This window comes from Pogona vitticeps, chromosome 6 (genome assembly GCF_051106095.1).
Source record: "Pogona vitticeps strain Pit_001003342236 chromosome 6, PviZW2.1, whole genome shotgun sequence".
NCBI lineage: Eukaryota > Metazoa > Chordata > Lepidosauria > Squamata > Agamidae > Pogona > Pogona vitticeps.
In genome coordinates, this window is record NC_135788.1 from 67,018,088 (window position 1) to 67,033,467 (window position 15,380).

Sequence of the window (15,380 nt, forward strand, 5' to 3'; positions counted from 1 at the left end):
GAGGAGAGTTCGTCTGTGAGGAGTTAAGGGAGGCAGTTGAGAGTGTGGAACTTATACAGAGTTAAGCGTTAAACAGATTGCAAAACTACTGAGTACTTTAAAGTCTTTGAAGAACCGGTTTATGTGAACTGTATCCAACAAACCTGTTTTGTTAAACTTTATATGCAGTATGGACCTCCATGTTTCTAAATAAATATTTTGACAGAGATCAACTGGTAGCAGCGTAAAAGGGAACGTGGCATGGGTCTTAGGTTAGTAAAATAATCTGGGGACATGCGAGAGGCACGTCACAACGAGTAATTAGGAATGTGCTCTTTCATGCCATTGGACTTCAGTTTCCACAATTCTGCAAGAATTCCAGGTATTGTAGCCCAGAAACGTACATCAGCACAACTATAGGTTTTGCTTCCCTCCTCCCAGGAAGGATTTTCTCTTTTTTTAAAAGTATTTTTATTATTATATGACACATCAACAAACAACCATCACAAAGTACAACAACAGGGAAGGAAAAGGGGGTAAAACAAAACAAAAGAAACCATAAACACAGGGAAGTATTTGCTTTCATTCAATATCTAATATACTCTTGACTTCATGACTGTGATACAATACTAGAATCCATAATCTATAATATATTCTCTACTCATATCTGTTTCTGGGCCCAATCATAAATCATTTTCCAGCTTTCTTTAACAATATTCTCGGGTTGTCACGTAATGTCTCTGACAGTCTATCCATTTCTGCAATATCTAGTAATTTTTAAGTTGCTCCTCTTTCTTCGGGTTTTCCTGAGTTTTCCACCTTTGGGCCCAGATCAGCCTTGTAGCCGTAAATATGTGCAGCAACATATATTTAAATTTTTATCAACAATTTCTGGCATTATATTCAACAAAAACATTTCTGGTTTAAAAACTATTCCAAGAAGGACTTTCAAATGACTTACCTGCACCATTGGGTCCTCTATCCTTCAATGTTTCCTGTTGCTTCCTTATGCCGATTTTTTTAATTGGAAAGCTCTCACAGTACTTCCTGGTAGTCATAGTTATTTGTGAGATGCCCTCTATAGAACCCAATGGGTAGCAAGATCATGACTCCCAAGAAACACTACAACATCTTTTTTAAAATTAACAATAGGAAGCAACAAGAAACAAGAAATTGGTTGTGCATTCCAATATATGTCCTTTCTTGTGTACCTGAAACATTCCAGTGTTATCAATAACACTGGGAATTTGTTTAGCCAAGAAATATATTTCTGTTGGCTTGAGTGTTTTTCTTCTTGTGCCAGACATAATAGCTTTCGTTCAGCTTCTGCAAAATCTGTGTTGTCAAACTGTGCAGTATAGTCTGGCAGTGGAATGCAAATAACTTCAGTTGCCTTTTTTTTTTCCACAGCTAACCTTTGTAGTCCTGCAACATGGCCATAGAATCATGTATCACCTTGTAATCTAGAGTGATGATATTTGCTTATGGACTGAAGAAACTGCATCTGTATGATGAGATATTTGAAGTTGCCCTTTCTCTTTTGCATCTGCCTATAGTTACGCTGCCCTGAAGATGCTCAGTCTGCAGCCCTACAGGTGCTAAGGGACTGCAACTATTATGAGCTGCATTGAGCATAGGCAATGGTAAGGATGATGGCGGTTGCAGCCCAGCACTATCTGGAGGGCCCCAAGTTGTCTGTACAAGGCCTAGAAACCTGAAACTCCCTAAAAAAGGAATACTGTATAGACCTTTTCAGTTGTACTCTTCTATGGTTGCCAATGAAAGAGAATTACAGAAGGTCATGCCAACTGTTTGAGACCTTTTCCATAGGAATTTGCAATACAGTCCTTCCTTTCCTCTCTTCTGTTAAAAAATTCCCACTATCCTGAAGGTTTGTCTCACATTAAATGGGTGGTATAAAAGTGGAAGAAATAAATAAAATAAAACATGAATGTAATAATTGTCTTTGTAGACCAGATTCACCATTTTTCCTAACTTACCTTTTTGTGTGGCCCTTTTTTAACTGGACAACTCTGCATTTCCTCATAGTTTAGAATTCAGAATTAAAAATATGCTTGACTATAAGGGAAATGTTTTTTTTGGGGGGGGGCAGCATTTTCAACATAGAAGGTAAATATCTAAAGGATTAAGCACACTCCTTCCACAGGCTATTTCTAAAACTGCTTTCACATTTGCATTAATTTAACCTGTGTGGGTTTGGGATTATATGTTCACCAAGCAACTATGATGTTCTGTTGCATCTGATTGTAAGAAGGGACTGGATGTAATCAAGTTGACTTGAACTCCCTGATATGCCAGAACTAAGGTGACCAAAAACAAAAAGTACACAATGTTGTTATTTTGCAGAGCTCTGTAGAGAGGTGTGTAGTGGACGCCACAATGGCTGAAATGCCCTTTTCTATGCAACCACTGCCTTTTCTATTTTGCATCTGGCCATAATTGTGTTGCTCAACCAAAGATGTGCAACCTGTGGCCCTACAAGTGCTGAGGGACTGCAGCTGCCATGAAGCCCATCCAGCAAAGGCAATGGTAAAGATCATGGGAGTTGCTGTCCAGCAAGAGCTGGAGGGCCACAAGTTCCCTGTATTATGCCTTAACACCTGAAACTCCTTGATAAATGGATGTTTGAAATTTGCAATGCTAAAGCAGACAGCCAACAGCTAGATATTTATTTATGTTAGGGAGTGGACAAAATGGCCCCATGCCATGTAATCCCTATGTTGCTTCCTATCCAGTGGTACTGCCATTAATTGCATCATTCAAAATATGCATTCAGGTTTCTCAGTTTAGTTTGGTGCCAAAAACCACACCAAATTATTTAGATATTTTATTAGTGCTTTCCCTCAGATCTTCTGGTCTGCTGCTTATAATTTGTGATAGTGTGTGATTATGTGAATTGTTTTCTGTTCCTCAACCTCAGACCTCTCCTTTCACATGTGTTGCTCCTCCTTCCAAATCCCTTCTGTAATTAAACATTAAACATAGGTACGATCAACTTGTCTTCTCAAGTCATTTAAGACTTAAGACATTTAAGAGTTTTGTGGTGGCTTTAAACAAGTCTGTTACATGGCAAAACTTTCTGGTCTCTGCTTTTGACAAGCTGATAATTCATTGTGTTAATCTTACTTATGGGTTTTTGAATGGTTAGAACACCTGGATATGGAGAGAAATGACAGCAGTGGATTCTGTTATACTACAGTGGCTAAAATCCTGTTGCTTAGTGTACTTATATGTGGCAGCTGGACTCCCAAGTGAACCAATGGAATTTATAGATGAGTTGACTAACCAAATCCCACGGATTTTCAATGGGCCTACTCTAATGTGGCTTACCATGCTAAGCCACAGGATTTCAGCCAATAAATAGGAGATTATGATTTTGATCCATGTTCTACTGTTACTTCAATCATGTTTTTATATAGGAGCTTCTCTTGCTTCCAGGTTAGCACTTCTATACAGTTGAAATCCTCCCTTCTCCAAGAAATTCATGATGAGAAATGGGACTGAAATCTCATCTCATAAATTCTTGGACAACTGTATTTCTCTCACTATTTTCAAACCTGAATAAGGGAATCTTATGCTGAAACATGTAATAAAGGCAGGCTGGTTTGAAAACATTTTGCTGCCAAAGGCAAAAACAACAATAACTGAGATGCTGCCTCCTCAATTCCATGCTCAGAAGCAAACCAGGCTTGTTTTTTTCAGCAAATCCAAGGAACCAATAGTATAGTTACTGTTAGTTACTGTTATTATATAGCTATTGTTATCTTGATTGGTTACTTAATTATGTTTTAATTACTTGTATTACTTTATCATGTATTTATTTTTGCCCACCATAGACATTTTATATGGAAAGGTGGGGGTAGACACTGAATAAATCAATAAAATATAGTATATCATGCTGGAAGTCATTGTTATGTATTTGCCTAGTGTTCTGATTTCACTGGTTTACTGTGGCACTATTTAAAAAGCACTAACTGCTTTCAGTGTTGTGTTCTCTGTATAGTAATTTAATTTCAAACTAAGTTAAAATGGCAATCCTATAGACAAGGGTTCCCAGTCTTGGGTAACCCCTGTATTCCTGGACTGCAACTCCCAGAAGCCTTCACTGCTAGCTCTGCTGTCTGGGGTTTCTGTCAGTTGCAGTCCAAGAATATCTGGGTTACCTCAGTGCAGAAAGGGCCCCCTCAGCCACACCTTCTCCAGGCAGTATTCAAGGTTGCAAAAAACTCCAACAAGAATCTGTAAGGTAGATAATGTGGAGAGAGACAGTGATTGATTGACAGGACCAAGATCACCAGAACATTTTTTTCTGAGGAAGTGGAGTTGATCCACAAATGCACACATTACAATATAACAGTCTTTAATGTGCCACCATATTTTTGTCTTTTACTCTTTTTAAAAAACATGTTTGTCTTTATCCACCATACCACACTACCATCTGGTCACTATTTCTCACACTACTTAGCAAAAATACACTTTCAAGAGTAATGCTGACATGGATTCCACTCTCTTCCTGTAATCTGTTTATTGTGTTAATTACACCATGGCTGATTTTGTGTGTGTGTGTGGGTTTTTTTTTTTTTTTTGTCCCTTTAGGAAACTGAAAGTACAGGAATTTGTGTTTGCAACCAATTTATAGTAATCCCAATAAGGCTTTCAAAGTAAGTGTAAGGAGTGGCTTTAACAGTCCCATACCTCCAGTGAATTTCCACTGCTGAGAGTTGATTTAAATCATAGTTCATCACTCCATCGACTGCACCACACTGGGTATCTTATTAATTTTAGGGTACAATAAATTGTGGGGAAGCTATTTATAGGCCACTTTCCTAGTTTACAATACTCCATCAAATGAGCCATGTTGGGTGTACTTATTTCCTCCCCCCTCCTCATACAAAAGAAAACAAGGAAAAAGAATGAAGCAAAATTGACAAAAAAGCTTGTCTGACTAAAGTTATTTTATAATCAAGCATTTTTAAAGAGAAAAAAAATAAAAAAACAGTGAAGTCTCTGAACCCACACATATAGTGGTCATATCGACCAGATAGGCAGGATATAAATAGAATAAATAAATAAAATAAATAGTATACACCCACATCCACACACAAAACATGCATAGGAGAGAATGAGGATATTTTGCTCTTTACGATTTTTTTTAAAAGAAGTATTATGCTGATTTGTTCACTGTCCAATTAGTATGGATGTTCTTCCCGAGTCTTCCGAGTGTTTGCTCTCTTTGGTTGTGCATCTGATGTATTTATTTTGCTATTCTCTCTGCATGTGTAACACTGAACCTCTTTGTTCTTTTCATTCACAATTTAATGCATATTTAATTTTCCTCCTTGGAATTCTCTCTAAATGTGTTTAAAATGCTGATGGTGCAGCTGTTCTTCCTTTAGGTTCATGCTGTTTTGGGAGAAGTTAGGAAGGAAAGAAGAAAACCTGTGAGTTAATTCAGGCAGGAGATGCTCCTAAAATGGAACAATAATTGAAGCCCTCAGCATGTACTGATTGTTACACTTCAGGTCCCAGCTTTTAGCCTGAGGGGCTGGTGGGCTGAAAGGTTTAGATACGTCTGCTGGTTTAACTTAGATTTAGATTGACCTGGCCATGACACATATATACAGAAATATTTGTCATTTTCATTTAAAATCAAGAATATCGTTAGACTGCATTTCCTATCATACCTCATTATTGGTTATGTTATCTAAAGCTGGCCAGGTTTGCAGGCTGACATTTGGAAAACCACATGCTTCCTCCCTGCTTTATAGCTAGTGCTCTCTCTCTCTCAGCTGTCTGCCTTTCTCCAACCAGCACAAGATGCACGAAATTAGATATGCGCACTGTCTTCAGACAAATGTGCAAAAATGAACCGAATCAGGGGTATTTGTGCAATTCCGGGTAGAATACAGGACAGAGCAAGGATCTGTTGTTCAGCCACAGTTCACCACAATAGATTCTTCAGCATTCATGGGACTGAAAAGGTGGTCAACTGTTTGAATTGAGGAAAAGAGGGGGGGAAAGGGAATACAGTAGACGGAGCTGCTTGAACCAGATAGCTGAATGTCTCACTAAAACCCAAAATCTCCACTGGAAACTATAATCACTTAGGAAGCATGTTTTTGATTGCAAAGTGTGGTATTTTATGCAGCCACAAGAAGGTCATTCACTTTAAATTGCTTTTGAAATTGATTTTGTTGAATCGTGTTTTCTTTTACATATGTGAATGCCTCTGTCAGTATGAATTGTGTCTGTTGGGTTTGTCAAGTAACATATGCCAGGATCCCGGGCTACAGGTTGCAGGAAAACCTTGCAGTCCAACCTGAAAAGAGAGTAAGCCGAGAGATCAGTGTTGGGTGGAGGAAAGCGCTTCCTCCTACACAAACCTAAAAGCTGCTGATAGTCTCAGTTTGATCAGTTTCTCTTTGCCATTCACTATTCTGCTTTTCCTCTTACCAGCCCTGACTGTTGGCTCTTTGGCTCCCTCTCCTTCTCTACTCCCTCTCTCCCTCTCTCTCTCTCTCTCTCTGTGTCTGTGTGTGTGCGTGTGTGTGCGCGCGTGTGTGCATGTGTGTCTGTCTGTCTGTCTCCCTGCACATGTGTCAGGCTGCAGGGAAAGCTTCCAGTCCAATGAGTTTTAGGTTTTTTTCTACCTGGCATACTGCACTAGTACTATGCCAGATTGCAAGGAATAAAAAAGTGAATAAATTAATGGTTGTTGTGGATTTTTCGGGTTCTTTGGCCATGTTTTGAAGGTTGTTCTTCCTAACGCTTTGCCAGTCTCTGTGGCCGGTATCTTCAGAAGACAGCACTCTGTGCTCTGGTGTAGTTTGTTTGGAAGTTGAGTATTTATGGTGGTGAGATCAGCCTTTGTCCTTTTTCAGGAGATAGCTGATTAGTGTGTCTTGTTCTGGGTGTATGTCTCCCTGCACATGTGTCAAGCTGCAGGGAAAGCTTGCAGTCCAATGTGTTTTAGTTTTTTTTCTAACTGGCATACTGCACTGGTACTATGCCAGATTGCAAGGAATAAAAAAGTGAATAACGTATGAAATGTCTTGAGTCTTTGATGTAGGATGAGGTTTGCCCAATGTGGGTCTGTAGGAGGGTCACTAGGTATGTGGCTGATTCATATGTTGGGGAGCTGATGGCACTTACAATGGGCCTGAGTGGGATTCAGTCCTTGTGGATTTTGAGGACCGGCACCTACACAAAAACTCCAACCACCACCCACAGCAAAAAAGAGGCATAATCAAAACACTGGTAGACCGTGCAAATTGGAACTGTAAAGCTCAGTTTCTCAGCACTGAACTCAACCATCTGAATTGGGCCCTACAGGCAAATGGCTACTCCAAAAATGAAATCACAAGAGCCATCAAACCAAGAAAACAACACCAAACTGAAGAAGAAAAACAGCCACCCACAAATAAAATATTTCTGCCATACATCAAAGGGATGTATGGCAGGTCCCCATGGACCGCCTGGGGGAACTTTTGAAAAAACACAACCTACAAACAGTATTCAAGCCCTCCACAAAAATACAACAAATGTTATGGTCAGCAAAGGACAGAAGGGACCCCATCACCACTGTAGGAGTATACCAGATACCTTGCAGTTGTGGCCAGGTATATATCGGAACCACAAAACGAAACATCCACACCAGAATCAAAGAACATGAGAGGCACTGCAGACTAAAACAACCAAAAAATTGGCAGTAGCTGAACATGCCCTAAAACAAGCTGGATATGAAATTCTATTTCAAAATACTGAAATACTGGACAACACCAGTAATCATTATGTTAGATTGCACAGGGAAGCCATTGAAATCCACAAGCACCAGCAGAACTTCAACAAAAAAGAGGAAAGTTTGAAACTCAACAAAACTTGGCTCCCACCTCTGAAAAATACAGCGTGTAAAAGGTCAACAAACTCTACCCAGCCACAAGGACCAGGGATCACTACACACAAAAGACCAGCTAATGACACCCATCAATCACAGTGACAGATAATCTCTCCTCCTTATCAGAACAATACACCCACAACAAGACACACTAATCACCCATCTCCTGAAAAAGGATAAAAGCTGCTCACACAGCCATAAATACTCAACTTCCAAACAAACTACACCAGAGCACAGAGTGCTGGTGAAGGCTTTTTGGAATTGGAGTCCTTGGTCACCCAAAACAGGCAACCGCTGTCCTAGTTTAAGCGGTTGGTAACCAGCAGAGTGTACGGAGATGGATTCAACATATTTAAATGAAGTAGCTTGGAAAGGCATGTAGTAGATAAAATATTCCAGGATAAGAAGGAAGGGATCAATTTCACCTTTTAAATTAATACACAATATTTGGTGGATTACACTTGCAGTGATATAATAGAAAATGAAGTGACTTGAAACTGGTTGTACAAAAGCATTAAGTGGCCTTGGCTGACAGATAGGGAGCAAACAAACAAACAAACAAACAAACAAACCATTCTACTTTTTGTTTAACCAGCATATGAACTATGCCTCGTTTTGTGATACTTATCATTGTATTGGTATCCATTCTATACTTGCTAGGTTTGTTCATTTCCTCTTTGCATGCCTCCCCACCTGCCTGCCCACCTATCAGAGCAGAGCACAATGAAATATAGGTAAGTCCAATTTTACCTATATGAAATATAGGTAAAATTAAAACAAATTATTTTTTTAAAAAAATATTTTTTTAAATAATTAGACAATTTTTGACCAGAAGCATTATCAGTGAAAAAGGTTATGTGTAGTTGAAACACAGTTCCAGTGCATTGCTTGCTCTGAAGTAGGAAGCACTGTGTAAAGTGGGGCCAACTTACTCATAGAGGACTGAAAAATCCTCTGGACGTTGTTGGACTCTAGCTCCCATCATCCCCACCAGCCTGTCCCAAGCTGAGGGATGAGGGGATGATAGTTCATTGGCATCTTTAGCATCACAGATTCCATACCTGTGCCCTTTTAATTGCGGCAACATTGGGCAGTTTTATTTTTCTGTCCTGCTGCTATGTAAATTATAGCACACAATGAAAAAAAGAGATCTCCTCTGCACTAAGCACCTTTTGTAGCAGTTGGAGATGTGTCTTTACCTCACTTTGTGCCACCGATTTTTTTTAACTAACCAGAATTGGAAAATGCCCTGCCTCATTCCCAGAACAGAGGGTCTAAGTATAATTGTCTCTGATTTGTAACTTTGTTTTCTTCCTTCTTCTTCCTGTCTTTTTTCATACTGGAGGAAAAGACAGAATGAAAGAGGGAAATTCATATTATCTGTACATGATCTTCTGACTGGCAGTGTTAAAAGTCTTCCCTCAGCAAGTACCACCAGTATCATTATCCTGTGGTAATATTACATCATAAAAGTACCACAGACTATATGGCAATCACCTTATTCAATCACAAAATAAGAATTAATGAGTGACTAATGGGTGGCAGACTGTTTCCTTGTATGACCACGGTTCTACAACATGATCCCTTTGCTATAGTTTGAGATTGAGTCTGGGTTTAGCTTCAGCTTCTCTCTCCTAAGCCTTGAAAGGAGCTCAGGATAAGTCCTTTCCACATCTGCCACTTCTAATATGAGCTTGGCAATCTGAGATAAAGGTCCTGGCCGGAAGGTCATCAAAAGGCCTGTTGTCTGGAGGCAACAACTGAGCTTTCCCTTCAGGGGATGGCATATATCTCTATTAGCAGGATGGTTGAATTTCACATTTGAGAAGCTAATTTCTAGGGATTTTCTCCTATGAATAAAATCATAGCTTAGGAATGGACAGGCAGACTGGTGAGCTGGTGCAGAGTCTGATGGATTTAGAGGTGGAGTGAACACAGAATTTGGATATGAATTTGTGCACCCTCTGAGATCAGCTAGTGAGGTACTAACCCTACCTTTTGGCACAGTGAGGCAGTGGTCTCAGGTAAAAGGTGCTGGGGAGCAATAGCAGAGCCCTGAATATTCTTCCTGTGCCCCTTGACATTCTCTTCTGTTGGAGTTTGGGACCACATGCCTTCTTTTAGGGAGGACAGTCCTCCATTTCAAGGCTGTCACAGGGCAATCTTTTAGATGTTGTAGTTTACTTGAAGGGCTCTCTAGTCCAAATCTAACTCAAAGAACTGTAAGGAAGTTGATCAGGGACATTGAAGTTGCCATCTGCTCTGAATATCACCTGGACAGCAGACTCAGTGGGTATACAATGCACTTGATCACTATCTTGGCCACACATGTGAGATGCATTGTTTTTGTTGTTGTTTTTTAAGTCGTGTCTGACTCTTCATGACCCCATGGACCAGAGCATGGCAGGCCCTCCTGTCTTCCGCTGCCTCCCAGAGTTGGGTCAAATTCATGTTGGTAGCTTCGATGAGACTGTCCAACCATCTCATCCTCTGTCGTCCCCTTCTCCACTTGCCTTCACTCTTTCCCAACATCAGGGTCTTTTCCAAGGAGTCTTCTCTTCTCATGAGATGGCCAAAGTATTGGAGCCTTAGCTTCAGGATCTGTCCTTCCTGTGAGCACGCAGGGTTGATTTCCTTCAGAATTGATAGGTTTGATCTTCTTGCATTGTAGTTCTGGTTAAATTCTAAAATGATGTCCATTTTTGGATCTGCACATATAAAATAGGATATGCAATTTTGTCAAATCAGTGTCTTTTTTGTCCTCATTTTTGTTTATAGATGAATGGCAACCCTTCTGGGGGACAGAACCGTGTAATCTCTCTGCCTCTCCTAAACTGGCCTGCTGCCCTCTGACAGAGAAGATTAGGTTATCCTGTCACTAGTATTGAAGCAAGGCTCAGATAGCCATCTATTCAGCTTCTCTTAGTGAAATGGTCCTGGCTGCAGCCATCATTTTGTCAGATTGCCACAGCAGCTTCTACAATCAAGCAGATACTTGCTTGGTCAGAGATGCAGTTACATGATGTTAGACTCTGGAGGTAATGGTCATACTGGGGGAGGGCTCCTCTTTAAATGGTAATGTTTATTCCTCACAACAAAACTGGTGTACTAAATTCAGAGGAACTGGGGGTGTATGTGTGCTCCTGGTAATTTTGCTGAATATGGCGCTGGACTTCTCCCCCCAAATCCTGACCAGAAGGCACCAGTATGATGAAGGGCAGAGCCAGAAGCAAGCACTTGAATTTATTGGCTTCTGGTGACCCAATACTGCCTACTTATGAGAACAATTGTATAGTCAGACAGATAAAATATTGTGTGATTGGATACCCAATCCTGTCACCTTTTTTCAATGCTGCGACAGGTATAATAATTAAAAACCCATCTCTTTGTGACATGAAAAAATTGGATAAATATAGGCTATCACTATAAAGCTATACTGTTTCAATTAAGATGATGATCATATCTTGGTTTACCTATCTTTTTCATGCCCTACCTGTTTAGAGTTAAGATAATTTTAAAACTGCATTGCACTTATAATCTTTTCCAGTACAAGAAGGCAGGGAAAAGAAGCAGGGGTTACCTTCACCCACCGGCAATCTACGCATCATCAGTTATATTATCTGAACAAGCTGAACAACAACCCCAAACAACCAATAAAGGCAATCACACAAGCCAAAAGCAAGTCAAAATAATGAAAATTGAAACACTACAAAAACAAACAAAAATACACCCCAAGACCTAGAGGCTGGACAATTATACCACATAGACCAAAAAATGGACCTTATGATTAATGCTAGGATCGTATAGCTGACAGAATAAATATTGAAAAGCATAGTAAGAAATACAGCATGACAAATACTTATCTAGTCACTCCTTGAATAAAAAAGTATTCGCTGGCTGGTAGAAGGACAACAGGAAGGGGACCAGCCTAGTTTCTCATAACAAGAAGATACAGTACTGTACATAGTCTGAGAACAGCTACTGAAAAAAAATCCTTTCTTGCATCTCACCCAACTGTGCCTTTGAGAATGGTGGGGCAAAGAAAAGGGCCTCCCTTGATGAATTCCACATTTTGGCAGCTTAATATGAGAGAAATGGCCCTTCAGATAGCTTGACCCTAAGTTGTATAAGGAGCATTTTGAACTGTGCCTAGAAACACATTGGTAGCCAAAGAAGTTGTTGTAACAAAGGATTTGCATCATCCTTGTGACTTGCAAACCAGCAGATTCCCTGTACAGTTTCTGTTTGCCCTGACAAAGTGACTTTCCTCTGCGTTCTAGAGGCAAGTGTGACAGGACTGTCTAGTTTTGCTGTCTTTCTTGCTTCATGCTGCAGCAGTTGCAGTTTACACCACAACAGCTGAAGGAGAAAGATAGGATTGGACCTGATTGCAATCCATACACATTCCTTTGTCAAGAAGCTCACAAGAATGTCCTATTATGGTGACATGACATCTATTAAACAAAAGGAGCCAAATGATACTAACTCAAGGGTAAATAGGCAGAAATGTGTCTGTGGTAATTAAAGTGGGACATACTGTGTAAACAAATGTCATAGCTAGACTTGTTACACTTTAGGAACAACTTGAACTTAAGTGAAAGAAATGGGAGAAAAATGATGATAGGAAATTGTTATAGGGCTCTAGGGAAGGATGAGAAAGCAGAACAGGAAATGTTTATGTAGATAAAGGCAGCCTGTGAAAGCAGCTAGGGCAAGAATTCCAGCCTGCTTTCCTTCAAATGGAATTGCAATTAGGAAACATTAAAGAAACAAGGCTAAAGTCTGCCTTCTACTTTCTTTACAGTGAGACTTAAACACAGTCAGCATTTGAAAAATGGAGCCCAGCAGGGTTCCACATTTGTCTCCCACATTTGACTTCAAAATAACTCAGTTCTGATTATAGCTAGTTTGCTGACCTTTGCTCATGCTCCCTGGCTGATCTGTTTTCTCAGGCATTGTGGAAATAGCTGAGGAGTTGGTTTTGCTTTAAAAGGATGAGACATTTCTGAACTAATTTGTTTGTTTCTCAGCTATAGGAAGGGAGGGGACAACTGGGAATCAGTTGTGAGATTTGGATATTTATGGACAAGCAACGGTGAAACATTGGTTCTAGTTTTGTACAGTATTTTATTTACAATGAATATCAAAGTATTATGTTTGAGCCGAGACATCCAGCGCACCGTCTTGCCTGGTGAGAATTATTCACTTTCAGCCAGTGACGTCACTTGAGGTTGACAAGGTATTTGATCGTTGTTGTGCCACAATCTCCTCCCTTGACCCTTGCCCGGCCTGGCTAATCAAAGCGGCCAGGCCTGTGACAACTGAATGGGCCACTGCAATAATCAATAGGTCTCCCCAAGAGGGCAGGGTTCCCCTTGCCCTCAAGAAGACACTCATTAGGCCCATTAGGAAGAAACTGAGCTTGGCGGCAGACAACATTGGCAATTATAGGCCCATCGCCAATGTTTCCTTCCTTAGCAAGGTTGTATCAGCTTCAGGCTCTCTTGGATGAAACCAATGCCCTGGATCCGTTCAGTCAGGCTTCAGGCTGTGCCATGGTATGGAAACGGCATTGGTCACCCTGCTTAATGATCTACTGAGGGAGGCTGATAGGGGTAAAATCTCCTTGTTGGTTCTCCTTGATATCTCAGCCGCCTTTGATACCATTGACCGTGGTATCCTCCTGGGACGGCTTTCTGACTTGGGGATCAGTGGCCTGGCTCTTGCCTGGCTCCGGTCCTTCTTGGAGGAGCATTCCCAGAGAGTCCAGCTTAAAGAGAATGTTTTGGCCCCATGGCTCCTCAAGGAATTTTTCAATTTGTAACCACACTCTCAGTTGTTTTTGGCAGCTGGTAAATTGAAAAGTGAAACCACAAACATTATATTGACATTGGATCTCTGTACGGACTCAAGATATATCCTTTTGTGACTGCCCCTGTATTCCATAAACGATCATCAGTTAATTTACCAAGTTGCTTCTTCAGAATGTAAATCTTACTGCCTACATAATAAGATTCTGGTGGCAATTTTTTCTAGCCATCTAATCCCACTGCATATTATTCTATGGGAGAAACTGCAATTAATAGTGATAGCAGATTTGTCTCATTCTTCAGCTTGCCAAATGTAGCATTACAAATGCCTGCATGATCTTCTAAGCATAAAGTAAGTAGCGTGTTTTATCCAAAACATTCTATCATCATGCCATGACATTTTTATAAGAAATGGAGGAAACATCCTATGTGGGTGAAATGTTGCCTCCCTAGTCTGCCCTTGTAACTGCAAACCTTTATTTGCCTGCAGATCAGATGGAATACAAACAAGACACATTTGCTCACTACAACCTTGATAGCATTTTTAATCTTCTGTGAGACCTCTCGTTAAAACTGCAGAATGGTTTTGGCTTCAGGGTGTTCACTCTGCATGGGGATAGACAATTTCCAGTGATATAGGGACCACACTCTGGACCTCTGAAGCTCAAACACACTACCATTCCTCTAAACTTTCTTTCTTTCTTTCTTTCTTTCTTTCTTTCTTTCTTTCTTTCTTTCTTTCTTTCTTTCTTTCTTTCTTTCTTTCTTTCTTTCTTTCTTTCTTTCTTTCTTTCTTTCTTTCTTTCTTTCTTTCTTTCTTTTCAGATTAAAAAAGGCTTCTCACATCCTCTACTGGCTCCAAGGAACAATTTATCTCCTTTCCCCTCATTCTCCTCCCTCTCTTTTCCTGCCCTTTTTTCTAAGAACAACACATGGGCCTGAGGTGGCTCCCTTTCACCATCTTTCTCACACTCAAATACATTGTTGTTGTTTAGTCGTTTAGTCGTGTCCGACTCTTTGTGACCCCATGGACCAGATCACGCCAGGCCCTCCTGTCTTCCACTGCCTCCCGGAGTTTGGTTAAATTCATGTAGGTAGCTTCGATGACACTGTCCAACCATCTCATCCTCTTTCGCCCCCTTCTCCTCTTGCCCTCACACTTTCCCAACATCAAGGTCTTTTCCAAGGAGTCTTCTCTTCTCATGAGATGGTCAAAGTATTGGAGCCTCTGCTTTAGGATCTCTCCTTCCAGTGAGCACTCAGAGCACTCATATACATACTACCTCTAATAAAACATAACTGCTTGTGAGTTGTAACATTTTTTAAAATGTTGAAAATAACAAATAAATTACTTTAAGCAGAGTTTTCATTCAAGAATGTGAAAAGCCCCACTGATGACAAGCAGAGTATGGGGGTCTCCAGTCCCTGTACCTCAATATTAGGCAGATTGGCATGTCACCTCCCTGTTGCCTGGTAACTGGGAGATGGAAAAGGGAAACCTGTAAGGGCAGAGATACGGCATGGGAGAGTTAAACCTTTGGAGGGCAAAGAGGGAAACAAAAGTCAGCCCTGAACCTGAAGGGCCTTGGGCTTGAATGGGATTCCTTTCTGAGACTATGGGAAGAAAGGGGAGAGGAGGACCCTGAAGTAAGCCAAATGGAGGGAGGCAAGAAAGA

At 40.5% G+C, this 15,380-nt stretch overlaps 1 long non-coding RNA gene across 1 annotated transcript; it reads right to left on the reverse strand.

The window, feature by feature from the left end:
- Window positions 1-465: 465 nt before the first annotated feature.
- On the reverse strand, window positions 466-12,841 carry LOC144583548 (uncharacterized). The gene is made up of 2 exons (XR_013537374.1): window positions 12,811-12,841; window positions 466-6,319 (listed from the first exon to the last, which is right to left on the reverse strand). It is a non-coding gene; the product is annotated as an uncharacterized LOC144583548 (long non-coding RNA).
- Between the last annotated feature and the right edge of the window lie 2,539 nt (window positions 12,842-15,380).